This window comes from Amphiura filiformis, chromosome 10, assembly GCF_039555335.1.
Source record: "Amphiura filiformis chromosome 10, Afil_fr2py, whole genome shotgun sequence".
NCBI lineage: Eukaryota > Metazoa > Echinodermata > Ophiuroidea > Amphilepidida > Amphiuridae > Amphiura > Amphiura filiformis.
Window position 1 is genome coordinate 49,064,217 of NC_092637.1, and position 14,576 is coordinate 49,078,792.

At 38.2% G+C, this 14,576-nt stretch overlaps 1 long non-coding RNA gene across 1 annotated transcript; it reads left to right on the forward strand.

Moving 5' to 3' along the window:
- The first annotated feature begins 538 nt into the window (after positions 1-538).
- On the forward strand, positions 539-3,144 carry LOC140162987 (uncharacterized). Its single transcript, XR_011860387.1, has 2 exons — positions 539-771; positions 1,637-3,144. It is a non-coding gene; the product is annotated as an uncharacterized lncRNA (long non-coding RNA).
- Positions 3,145-14,576: the final 11,432 nt, after the last annotated feature.

Consider the following 14,576-nt stretch of genomic DNA (forward strand, 5'->3'; position numbering starts at 1 on the left):
AAAAGCAATATAAGAGGTCGTCAGATTATAACGCCAGTTTCCGGCATTATGGGATGTGTATATATAGGGTGTCTAAAAAGTAATAACAGAGAGTTGAAAATCGAATCAACTAAAGTAATACAGAAAATAGCATGTTTAGGAGCAGATTGACATTCAATATTAAAAATGTTTTTAATCTCATGAAGTTTGGTAATGTTTTTTATATGAATAGGCCAACAAAATTATGAATATTAGTATTTTTATTGTTATCATTTGTTATTGGTTACTATTGCAATAAAAAACTCCCAAGCAAATAAAGCAGGGTTATAGTTGTTTTGTGTACTAACTTAGTACACTGTCCACATTTCCTCATTCAAACGCTATCCCGGTAATTATTGTTTGCATTGACTAATCGTTTTTGGAGGAGCGTCGACAGCGAAAAAAAAAAATTGTAATTTAAATTAAAATAATATTTCTAAATGACATTTTAGGATTATGATGAACGTCGAACTACCTTTGCGACCTAAGTGCGACCAATATTTTAACACCCTGTAGACATGGTGTTTGCATACTTTGTAGTTTAGTGTTAAAACCAAAAGAACTTCACTCATACTTGGTTTTGATATACTGCAAATTAATTTATATAGATACGAACCATAAACAGTGCACCTTTTATTACCTTACTAAGTGGTATACTGAAATTTAATTTTTGCCACGTGTTCTTCATTCGATTTGAATAGTCAGATAATTGTCCGGAATAAGTATGTCTTCGCATCCAGACCACCGCTCAAGGTAAGAAAATATATCAAATGGTTAGTTGCTGGTGGGGATAGTGATAATGGTGTGTGTTGTGGACGGGTAGCGAAACCATCAGGTGGTGGTATTATTAGGTGGGGTGGATGGGTGGTGGTTGTGGTGGTGGTTACTGTGTACAGGTGGTGATGCTGGTTGTGGCGGTGCTGCTGCTTCTTGTGGGAGTGCTGCCCGGGGAGTGCTGTTGTTGGTGGTGGTGGTGCTATTGGTTACTGGGGTGCTGCTGCTCAGTGATGGTGCTAGTGTTGATGGTATTGGGATTGTTGGGGACTGGTGATGCTGCTGGTACTTGTGGTGGTGGTGGTGGTGGTTGCTGGGGTGCTGCTGTGGTGGTGCTAGAGTTAGTGGTATTGGGGATGGTGGTGGTTGTGGACAGCCCGTGGACAGGTAGTGAGGCTGGTTGTGGCGGTGCTGCTGCTGCTGCTGCTGCTTCGGTGGGATGCTGTTGTTGTTGGTGGTGGTATTGGTTGCTGGGGTGCTGGGGTGCTGCTGCTCAGTGGTGGTACTATGAGAGTTGATGGTATTTTGGATGGTAGGGGACTGGTGATGGTGGTGGTTGTGGACAGCCCGTGGACAGGTAGTGAGGCTGGTTGTGGCGGTGCTGCTGCTGATGCTTGTGGTGATTGTTGGTAGTGTTGGTATTGGTATTGGATGCTGGTGTGCTGCAGCACAGTGGTGGTGCTAGAATGGAGGTATTAAGGATGGTAGGAGGACTGGTGGTACTGGTCCTGCTGCTGGTAGTGGTTCTGGTGGTGATGATGATAATCTACTCCTCAAACATGCTTTTGTTTAAGACGTATGCACATACTATCAACTATACTTTTCTTCTCTTCATACCTTTCAGTCGCCCTCAACCGGCTCTTCCAGATTCGTCTACTAAGAGACAACGAGCAATCAGAGCGGTAAGGAAGGATGTCCAACAACTGAAGAAAGAGTTGGCTTTCAAAAGGACTCGCGTGTCAGTGACTGCCCAAGAATTGATGAATTATTGCGAGGAACAACGAACGAATGATCCGCTAGTAACTGGATCCTTCAAGCATCTTGGAGGAAACCCTTTCAAGCAATCACAGGGTGCTAGAAACATTCCCTGCTGGGCTATTCCATTCTGCATATGTTGCTTCCCGTGTTTTCTCATTTACTTAAAAGTAGCTAAATAAATGCCGATATTTAATAATTTGGTGAAATATCAGCCTGATCAAGGACTCATAAAATATTGACATGTATAGTCTAAGATCTTTCCCACAGTGTCGGACTGGACTTCATCGAAGGGCTGCATATAACACAGCGTCCAAAATCTGCACTTCTCTACAGTCATGTAAATATATGTACAGTGATTATTTGGGGACATCAGGTCCAGATTGAGGCCCGGAATTAGGGCCTATTCATGTTCGTCTCTCTTTCGTACTCGTCAGTGGTTACGACGGCTGCTCTCGAATGAATAAATGAAATGCTGTTGCAGGGGACTTCTAGTTGATGGAAGAGCCAATCTTCTAAACACGATGGATAGTTGCATAATTAATATGCACAGTACTTTTGCTTGATATAAGAGTATAATTCGTGGGAATTGCAAAGTGCAGATGAGACGCGGTGTTTTGTTGACGATATTTAAAAACGCATCCCAAGATCATAGCCCTATAATACAACGCCAATAAATTGATGGGTTGCAAAAAAACAAAATATATAGGTATAAGTCAGCCTCCGAAAATCTATGTGGAACTTCCCCGTACAAAAAACCCTCGATCTGATTCTACGCATATGATGTAAAGCGACCCCACAAGAACATTTTCTAAAATATTTAGAGAAAGCTATGAGAGTATGGGGTACAGGCTGCAATTCTACAAACAGAAAAAACAACAATTGAACTTTTTTTTTCAAAGCGTTGTTCTTTTAATGGTGCCATTCTTTACGACTTCTTTTCCAGATTTTGTGAATATGAATAATGAAAAGTGATAATTACTGTGAAAAAGATAGAACATTTCGACCAATATTAGACAGTCTACCATTTGCTGTTTTAAGCGACGAAAAAAAACATGTTCTAATGATTTTATAACAACCACGGGTGTTTGATGTGATCCTTTATTAAAAGGTTTCAAAAGGTCGAGCCATATCCCCTTAACGAATGTTTCATTTTAAATAATTATTGTCAGTTATATTATAACAGAATGATATCAATTGCAAACGAGAAGATGTGTAAAAAGTGTAATGAAATATTGATCATAATTTATTTGCAATTAGTAAAAGTCATGTTTGGAACGTGCCAAAAATGTTTGTTTTATTGTGTACTATTCACTTCATATGCTGGAGTTAATTGTTGAACAAATAAATAATTATAATGACAACATTTATAATGAACATACAAATTGTAAATTGTGTTTTTGTTTTATTTGGGATGGTAGGCAAAGAAAGGATATCTAATTTTATAGGCTTACTTGAAAGAGGAAAGTAATACACCAACACGGCCCTGATTTGGTAAAACGATCTAACTTGAAATTTGGACATTTTGAGATAAATCCATATCATGGGTAATGTGAGGGCGCTCTTTCCATTGGTGACATGGTGACATCCACAAATCACCACCATGCCACTAAATAATGAGATTTATATATTTTCTAAGACATTAGATCTGTTTAATAATTTATTTTATTCAAAAAGAAAAACGTCAAGTGTTCAAACTTTAAAGCTCTTTTCTCGAAACAGCGATTTTAATTTCAAGGTAGATCATTTTACCAAATCAGGGCCCACAGTAGTGTCACGTGCATGTCAAAACCGCTGGAGTATTAAATAAACATCTCAAAAAAGTAACTACCCCCCCTTAAATAATGGCCATTATTAAAAAATGGGCGATTGTATTACAAATCTGTAAAATGCATTGGACGCAGAATTTATTTCTGCGCATTTTGACACCTCATTTGTAGCAATTGTCTAAATATTGACGTCACAGCGTACGTTTAAATCAATGTAACCCAAGATTTGAAAGTTGCAGTATATTCTATTGATTTGTGTTCAGTATATCTGTGTAATGATATCTGAGTGTTTTTGTATTGTTGTAAGTGCAACTTTCAAATCTGGACCTCACTACATTAAATTGACCGGTGTTTTATTGTTTTCTGGGCTATCGTATCAAATGAGGTGTCAAAATGCACAAAAATAAATGCTGCTTCCAACACATTTTACAGATTTGTAATACAATAGCCCGTTTTTGAATAATGGTCATTATTTAAGGGGGGTTGTTTACTTTTTCTGAGATGTTTATAACTCAAAATAGGAAACCGATTGTTTTTATAATGGTAGGCATGGTAGGATGGGGGCAGTTGGTAGAGTTCCCCCTGACAAAAAATGAAAGGTTAAAGTGCCCCTCCTGACAAACTGAAAAAGAGAATCGGGAAGGCACTAAGAAAAAGAAAAGGGGCAATGACTGAGCCTGTTTCCCACCAAATTTGGCCAACAGAGTAGACCTATAACAAACCGGTATAGGCCTATGTATTATGTAGCCTATATATCCCACCGATAATGCAACCGGGAATGTCTTTGTCTTTTCCCCCAAGATAACTGGGTAGTGGGTATGCCCTAGGCCCTGCCTCCTTTAACAATATTTCGTCCAGTTTGGTTTAGAAGGATCTTATGTTGCACTAAATCAGATTATTAACATTGTTTGAATTGCAAAGGAAATAAAATCCGTTTTCTCTAAAAGCTATAATAATATATAGGCATTCACCACGTTGCGTGCAAAAAGGATGTAGGCCTAGGCCTACGTATGCAAAAGGTCATCTGTTGTTAAGATTATCAACAAAACAATTTCCGGAATAAAGTGGAAGTATAGATCTACTATAGGCCTACACCAAAATGATCGCATTACAAATTACACAGTTCATTCACTTCTATTCAACACTGAGAGCTGTAAATTTGACCTCTGGGTGTAAAGTATGAGTTTTTGTACCTAATACATTAAAAGGTCATTTTATAACTGTACAAGCATATTAGGGTTAAGAACTGTGTCATGAAAGATGAGCGTGATTTTTTAGATCCTAGTGACCAGGGAATTTCAGATTCAACTGGCTGCCTGTACTAATGTTGGTGACGTTCTGAGATCTATGTAAAAACGACATAATTTTGTGGCTTCTGCGTGTTTTATGCTGTAAACATTATTTTCAACAACTCTCATACCACCAAGGACATACATGAAAGGTTAATACAACATCTTGCAAAGAAGTTCTGAGGTAATTCTGCAGCAAGCCTGTAAAGTGGACAAATTGCAATTTAGAAGGAACTTGATCAAGAATCACCATGTTGTATCCTGCAGATGAAAGGTAAATCTATTATTAACATGATTATAGTTGGGAGCATACCGTAAAACCTCGTCTACAAGCATATATAGAGTGTTTTTGATAAAAATTAATACGAAACATATAAAAAAATATATTGGTCCTACAATAGTACTTGTTTGTATGCTTGTATCGGTAATGTATATACTCATAACTCCATAATATTATAATTTTGTCGATGGATGGCGCCTGAATTAAATTAGCTTTAATCAAAAGCACTGTATGCTTGTAGACGAGGTTTTACGGTATAGTATATAATAGGACATACATGCAGCTAACGGTGTAGTTATCATGGCCTTAGGCCGGGCATATTTCGTTTTAGAATATTTATAAGCATTTTGATTTGAAAATCCACTGCTCAGAGCACAAAAAGGCTTAAACTATACGTGAGCTGTTGGAGTAAAAAGGGCTATAATACACGCTTTTATTTAATAGGAGAAAATTTACGTCAGATCATACATTATAGCTTTAACAGGTAAGCGTTGTATTACAAAATTATAAGCAGGTTTATAGAGTTTTCTTGTAATTGGCCCCTTCCTGCCGTTGATGGCTCAGCAGAAAACTGAAAGCGAGGCAAAATATTTGAATTGCATTTTCACAGTATTCAAAGTTAATTTGCTAAGTAAACTGTAAATACATTAGTACAAAATAGAAGGAAATTATATTTTCAATCTGCATCATTAAATAGAGCTCACTTTCATTTTCAAGAAATAGTCTCTAATGAATAATTAATGCAGATTAAATTTAGCAAAAAGTTGAATTAATATCAACGTAATTCGAATCTCAGTTAGATATAGTTCTTTAAAACAGTTACCTATATTAAATTTGAATAATGTGATAAATGTAATTGATATATTTTGCCTCGCTTTCAGTTTTCAGCTTCGCTAATTCCGGCCTGATTGGAGCCTGCCGAGTCATCAATGGCATGCAAGAGTCCCAATTATAAGGAAACGCTATGGGCCGGTTTCTCGGAGTATGGCTAGTGGTCAAGCTTCTTAAGCCACCATGCTTAACTCTAATTAGTCCTATATACAAATGCTTACAATTTCACATCGTACATGATAAATCAATAATTAAACTGGATCAACATTGGTAGAGCTAGCCTGCTGGTTTAGCAATGACTACTAGCCAAGCTTCAAGAAATCGGACCTATAGGGCTATGGGTTAGAGCTAAATCTCTATATAATTGTTACTATATACCCTTCAACATAATACCATTTCCTTCCCTTTTACTTGTCTACAGCGCACCTCCACCTACACCGGCGTTTGCAAATAAACAACAACGAATCTCCAAGAAATTACGGACACATGTGCACCAACTGAAGAAGGAATTAGCTGTTGAGAGAACCCACGTTTCTACGGCTGCTGAAGAACTGATGAAGTATTGTGAGCAACACGCCGCTGAGGATGTTTTGATCACGGGGTTTCGGGGCCACCATGGAAAGAACCCTTGGCAAGAAAAGAGTAGCTTCCCATGTAGTGTGATGTAGTGTTTTTCGCCGTTAGAGGGAGTTGCAATACTACTTTACATGCATACGGTTTGAAACAATAACTGCCTCTGGATAATAAGAACCTGTTCATCACTGGGACTCGTAATATTAACATTTAAGACGAGCATTTTATGTTTCTACTCAGAACTTAAGCAAGCAGGGGGTAGGGACTGGAGCCTCTCAATAAGGACCGGAGCCCCGGGACCGGAGCCCCCTGGATCCCAAAAATATGTCACTGACGCGACGTGCATAAAGATTCCCACAGTTCTCGTTCTTGTCCCTCAATTAATTTTGCATCTGGTCATTGATCAACCTCGGAAGACCAATGTCCGTAGACTGACCGGGAGACTGACCAGCATCGGAAGACCTTTGACAACAACGTGGTACTATGTCTACAGCAAATCAATTGTCAGAAGCTCCAAACGTCCACAGTGTTAAATAGTTTCGTCTTGTAAAACCTACCCGCAGAAGTGAATCTATAACATTTTAATCAATTTTCAAAAAATCTACGGACATGGCATATGCATGTGTGGACATGGCTCTCACAAACTATTGAGTAACCATGGAAACCAGTCAAAATGGTTCTAAAACATCCAATAAAGGAACACAAAATAAATGGTTCAAGCACTTTTAATTCATATAATCAAATCACTCTTTATTCATTAAAAAATACAAAGAATGTAAACATGAAACGCAGGACAGGGTTTGGGAAGACCCGAACCCATACATGGTATACATTAAAAAACAGCACAAAGTACAATTAAATCACAATTCAGCTAAACAAGTCATTTTGTATTATATATGTGCATCACATTATAAGGGTTTGTAAAATGTTTATGATTATTTATGTTTATCGTTACTTATTGTATTAATATTCTTTCCAATTGAGATTCCAATACAGTCGACAAATTTTGATAATAACAAGTTTGAATAGTTACATAATGTGTATTGCATGAGCATGGCTTGTGACAGCCACCCATCCGAATATCGTATTTTCAATAAACCAGCAATATTGTCTACACGAAGATATGTACAATAATCGGATACATATCATGATTGGAGAAAAATCATTATTCAACAAAAATACGTTTTACTACACTACCCCCTTCTTCGCCCAAGCGCTGTCCCTGCATGCATTGAGTCCAAAACAATAAACGACAAAAAACCAAAAACTAATTTTGAAATGGTGATTTGCATTACCTTACAAATTTGGAAACTGCCCGTTAAGGTGGTACTATACCCCTTGATAAATTTGTGACTATTTTTGCATTTATCTCAAAAAATAATAACACACTGGTAACAAAAGTTCTGTACTAGTATTATAGTATATTAGGGGCAAGGAATCCAGTTACTTCACTGGAATTACAGTGACTCAAGGCAAGCAGTACGTTATTTATGATAAGAAAAGAGGTACCGCTAGAATGTACCTCATTTCTTAACATATATCAGTATTATAATGAACTTGTCTTGAATCACTGAAATTTGGGTGAAGTAATTGGTTCCTTGCCCCTATAATATACATAACTGTTGTTACCAATGTGTAGTTTTTTTGTTGTTTTTTGAGAAAATTGCAAAATTAGTCACAGCTTTATTTTTGTTTCGATTGGCAGGGATGGGCTTCTCCAAAGGCGTTCCAGTTTCCAGAAAGCTGCCCAGCCTGGTGCTTTTTTTGCTTTTTAGGTCTATAACACTAGAGCCCATCTTGGAACCCAAGTACTAGACAGGAGCTTACCATTCTTTCAATACATATTCAACTGCACGTCTTACAATAGAGTGTATGCAATAAACCAACCGGAACGGTATAACAATTGAGATGGCAGCCATGTTGGAGGACAGTTCTAAAATAGCTTAAGATGACAGAGGGACAGGTCTCTAGATCGATTCCACATCCATTCATACCTATCACCTGTTTTAATGTATTATCATGCGATTTGCCCCGTGGCACCTTATGGAGGACAGAATTTTATTTAAATGAGGATGACTCTGTCATGAGTGACGTCGTATTGCATACCCTCTATAGGGATTCGATTTGGGGATTTGATTTGGGATATTCATGATTTGTAATGATACATTGAATATCAATAGTAAATACATGTCACTCTTTTTCCACTATCTCTCACTCTATGTCAGGTGGCGCTCTTTAGCGCTGCTGTGGTCTTCACAAGAGTACGCCATCTAACACGAGCTGATGCTATATAAAGTAATTAAGCGCGTTACACCTTGGTTAGAAACCAGCTTCACGTCATTAGTACAGTCCAGGATGTTGGTGAACGTCCCCTTCCTAGTCGGCCTTCGATGGCCCCTTGCAAAATTTGTTTTCTTTTACGCCAAAGTACTTCAAAGGATTTCTCTCCATTATGCCGATAGTTTGACTTGTCCCTATCTTGTCTAGGATCCAGGAATTTGTTCTCCTGTATTTCCATGTCACTTCCAGAAGCCTCCAACACCACATCTCAAAAGCATCAACTCTTTTTCTGTCATTCTTGGTATAGCCCAAGTTACACGAAGTAGGCGTACCTTGAGGTCAATGGACAGGCCTCGGCTTTTCCATATGCTTGACACAGTTGTTCTTCAGCTTGCACGCTTGTTTCTTGCAATAACCAGTCTTCTCTTAATTTCAGTTGTGCTGTCACCGATGTTGTTAATCATTGAACCCATGTATTCAAATTGCTTCACCTCCACAACCTGCTGTCCATCTATCACAAACTCATCACTTTTTTGCTCTCTGTCTACAACCATCATTTTTGTCTTGTGTCTTTGTGTTCAGGAGAAGGCTTTTTCCTCTTGATCAAAAGCTTTACTGTAATCTCTGAAGGACACATGTAAAGAGGAAGTCTGTGCTCTCTGTATTTCTCAATCACATTCCTTTGCAGAGTATACATGCCCTGTATGGGAGAGATCGCCTCATGTAAATAAGATAGACCCAGCCCTGAATGATAGCTATCGCCTGTAAACAGGTTGCATGATGCAGTCATGTCTACAGTAGAATTCACCACGACCTTTGCAGGACTTTTAACCCCATTAAAAGCTATAACAAAGATAACACTCATTGAAAACAGCTCAACTGATTAATCTTCTCTGGTTAAATCTACACGACACATGTTTCTGTTTTACCTGTGCAATGAGCAATGAGCTGGTAGGCCTATTATAGTTTCAGTTGGGTGAACGATTATAAAGTGAACGCAAGGTAACAATATTGTGCGCGCTTTTGTTTACGAAATAAGACAATAGTGTGCTTATTGTTAACCAACGTTCTTGAAAATGAGAAGCATAATGGTTTGCAGACTTAACACGGTTTGGAAATAATTTCTTTATATTTTTGGTGTTATCTGTCGTTTTCATATCCTTCCTAAAACACAAAAGTGTGAATATTTCCAAACACCTAAATTAGCTAAAAAATTAGGACATGTTACAAAACTATATTTTCTAGAATTTCAGAGAATACTTTAAATATTGGCCGGTTATTTTTCACACAGTGGCGTTAACTAGGCAATTGTCTATACTTCTAACATACACTACTTGTAGAGGTCACGCGTGAATTGTGAGAGCTCTGTGTATTGTGTATAGGACGGTGATATCCCGCTATCTCTAAGGTCCGCTATCTCTAAGGTTCGCTATTTCTAAGGTTCGCTATCACTATACGTGTAAAGTCTATGGAGATCAGAATCAAGCTATCTCTAATAGAGAAAAGGGTTCGCTATACCTAAAAAAAGGTCCGCTACTTCTAAGGTTCGATATCACTAATTTAGAATAAGGTTCGCTAGTTCTAAGGTTCGATATCACTAATTTTAAATAAGGTTCGCTATCACTAATTTAAAATAAGGTTCGCTATCACTAATTTTGAATAAGGTCCGCTATCACTAATTTATTGAAGGCTCGCTATCTCTAAGGTTCGTTATCACTAATTGCAATAAAGGTCCGCTATACCTAAGGTTCGCTATCACTAATTTTGTTTAAGGTTCTGCTATCCCTAATTTATCAAGGTTCGCTATCTCTAAGGTTCGCTATCACTAATTTCGATTAAGGTTCGCTATACCTAAGGTTCGTTATCACTAATCTTTAAGGTCCACTATCTCTAATTTTAGATAAGGCCCGCTATCTCTAATTTCAAATAAGGTCCGCTATCTCTATAATTTTAAATAAGGACCGCTATAGCGAACCTCATTTAAAATTAGAGATAGCGGACCTTATTTGAAATTAGAGATAGCGGACCTTATTTGAAATTAGTGATAGCGAACCTTAGAGATAGCGAACCTTAGAGATAGCGAACCTTATTTAAAATTAGATAGAGCGAACCTTAGGGATACCGGGATTGTTAAAATTAGAGATAGCGGACCTTATTTTAAATTAGTGATAGCGAACCTTAGAGATAGCGAACCTTCAATAAATTAGTGATAGCGGACCTTTTTAAAATTAGAGATAGCGAACCTTATTTAAAATTAGTGATATCGAACCTTAGAAATACCGAACCTTTTTCAAAATTAGTGATATCGAACCTTAGGTATAGCGGACCTTTTTCGTAATTAGTGATAACGAACCTTAGAGATAGCGAACCTTAGAGATAGCGAACCTTAGAGGTAGCGAACCGTAACCTATAGGACAACGGACAGTAACTGCAGTAATTAATGGTCTTCGAGCAACACCAACTGAGAGTCTATACACTCTAGCAGGTATAGCGCCACCAGATGTAAGACGTATTCCGTACCAAGCATGAAAGAACGCCGCCAGCTCCAAGCCTAGCCACTGATGTAAGACATCCCCTGGGCCCTGTTTGGACATGTCCTTCCAGAAAGTCGTCTGAAGTCCAGAGATAGCTTCTTCAACAGTGTAAATCCACTCGAAACATCACCCAACAGTAAAAGAGTGGCCAAATGGGAGGAGAGATCTAAATCACCTACAAATTTCGAATACCTGTTGCCTAAGAATCAGACCTGGTGCAGTTGCAAGTTGATGGAAATACCTCAATAGGTTAAGGTCTGGTGTTGGAAGATGCAAAGTCAACCTCAGCAAATGGGGATATCGAAAGAATACAGATGTCGGCCTAACATGCGATTGTGGAACATAACCACAAACAATTTGTAGCTCAAAATTTCTACAAAACATAAGCCTATCCATGTACAAAAGCTTACAAAGTACTCACATTTTATGGAGACTCGACGTTTCGAAACCTACCGGTACTTGTCTGGTTTCCTAATCATGAGTGATGACTTGATTCAGCAACATGCACTAGTGGTATTTCTAGAAGATGTAGTGTTTCTAGAATTGTTCTGGATCAAATGGTCATAACTATGACTGAGGTTGAATGCTGCGCCCCCTTGGTTGTTCATTGCTTTGTCTCCTCTGCGACGAATCCATGTGGATTATCCATCTGGGATATCTTTCCTCTTCTCTGTGGAGGAGCTTTGCTCCTTCCCAGTCTATGAGTATAATGTGGTTTGTTGCGCGCGGCGACATGGTCTGATATGGCCGATTTGTGTTGGTCTGATATTGAAGAGAGTCTATTTGCTCTGGTTTGGATTTTGTTGGTGATTTTGTTCGCTTCCTTCCTATGTTCTTTGATACGTGTGCTGAGGAGTCTTCCAGTTTCGCCCACATAGACAAAGTCCAAACCTGAGCAAATAGTTGGAATCTCGGACATCAAAACATTTTTGATCCCCATAAAAAAAAGGTGGATTGTTTTTTGATCCCCCCTTTTTATGGTCTAATTTTTAAAAAATCCCCCTTCATGTCATAAAAAAAAAAAAAAAAATGTACGTCAATAACGTCATTAACAGTGGGCCACTGTTGGGGGCATACATTTTTTTTTGGACATTTGGGTTGGAGAAAATTTCTTGAAGTGCAGTGAATCCAGCACCTTTTGGCGACAAAATAAGTTTATGGTACAAAGCGCGCAAAAAAAAAATTGCCATGGTGAAATATGGAATGAATTTGCGCGAAGCGGCAAAAAATTAGCACTTTTTAGTTTAAAATGGCCAACTATGGGGTTAATTTTGGTCAGAAACATTATACAGGTGGGGATTGTATGGACCATGCCCCCCATCAAAATATTGGGGGAATTTATCCCCCCCCCGGATCTACGCCTATGGTCATTAACTCATTAGCTAAAAATTGCCGTTTGGAGTTATTAGGCCTACTCATTGAGTCATAGTGTTACACCCAAATTGAAAAGTGCGCTTGATTTGAAGCTTGAGAATGTAGGCCTATATATGCCTTCTCGTACATTTTACCCCGGACTTTAACCCTCAAATGTTTTTGACCCCCCCTAAAAAGGACTTAATTTTTTTAATTTTTTGTTTAAATTTCATCGCGAATGAGCATGGTGTCCACCTTGAAATACAAGTGCTCCCCCATAGTATGCCTATACTGATATACCAGGAGGTACTATGACGGGCCCTAAGTGGTGTTGGCAATGAAGACACACCAGCTGGAGGGGATGCATTTCTGTAGCCTACCGGTAATGCCCCCTCCACATTTCACTCTACTAGCTTCTACTCCGGCCCAAATAAACCTGGGGCAAAGCGGAACGACCTTTTTCAAGTTCACACCTTTTAATAAAACTGCATTTTTGATTAATGTCATTAATTTGTTAGTTGCATGCAGTCCTAAGGTAAGATTATTATAAACCTTTTAGTTTTGCCTTGCCTTCCTTCGTATTTAATCCTGTTTGGGCTGGCCAAAAAATTTTGGTCCACTTTGCCCTGGTCTGGTCTCCCATACCAAATGCAGTGAATAACTTAAAGGAGGCGATCCTAGCCGATCCTAGCATCCTCTTTTTATGATATTTTCCAGTAGGCCTAGATATCCACGAAAATAGCTTAGGCCTATTCCCAAAATGTCAGTTGATTCCGCGTTTGCGAGTTATGCACGATTATGCGCCATATTGTAATTTCACGATATCTTTGCTATTAAAAAAACGAATTAATCTGCAAGAAATTTTGTACATAAACATTATGTAGCCAGAGATTTCCAGTGATAGGCCTATAACCTTTTTTTTTTGAGAAAAGTGGGGGAGGTGATTTGAAGCTGTGGATCAGGAAATGCCATTAGGGACGCACCATCACCATTAGATTCTCGGGGGGGGGGGGTAGGAAGTTGGGGTCGGGGTAATTTTTTTTCAGCCAAAGGCAGCAAGTTTTTTTAAAAATTTTTATGCATTTATATACACTGCACTGCTGTGAGTTATGGGTGGGGAAAGTTTTTTTTTAGTGTTAGTGGGGAAAGGGTTTTTTTTTGCTCATGTAGGCGTAGGCCTAGGCCTAGCTAGTGAGTGAAGTTTTTTTTTTTTAACTTCCTGCCCCCACCCTGAGTATCTACACTCTAAATTTATACAAGGATTTAAAAGTAAATCCTTAAGGATTGTAATTAGGGACCAATCGATTTCAGATTTAAAATTAATCTAGGCCTATAGGCCTATAGATTTTAATTTTTAATTTTAAAGACTTAATTTTAAAAATTTAATTTTAAATCTGTAAGATTTAATTTTAAACCTAATACTTGATTGGTCCCTAATCACAATTCTTTAGGGTTTATTTTAAATCCTTGACATTTAGAGTGTAGGCCTATCCTTCACTTTTAAGCAATCTAGGCAATTTAGCTTCTTTTTTTAAACACTTTTAGTGCTTTTTTTATCACTTAGTGCTGGGATCACAAGAGAACATGGACCTTTTGCAGCTTTTTCCGACTTTCCAATTTCTGAATTGAGTTTGGGACTTTGGCACATCCCTTTTTAAAGGTAGGGCCCTGGTTTATATTACAGTCTTTAATATAAATAAAAAATAATAATTAATTAATGATGGCGCGAAAATCCAGCATGGTCATCAGATAGGTAATTTACATGTCGCCTCATCATAACAAACCATTTCATTGGTGGAAACAGAAATAGCTAATAAATAATGCATTAACCAAAGCAAAGCTGAGTGTCACATGTCATGCACAGGCTTTGATGCTATACGCAGCTCGGTACTGGGTAGTG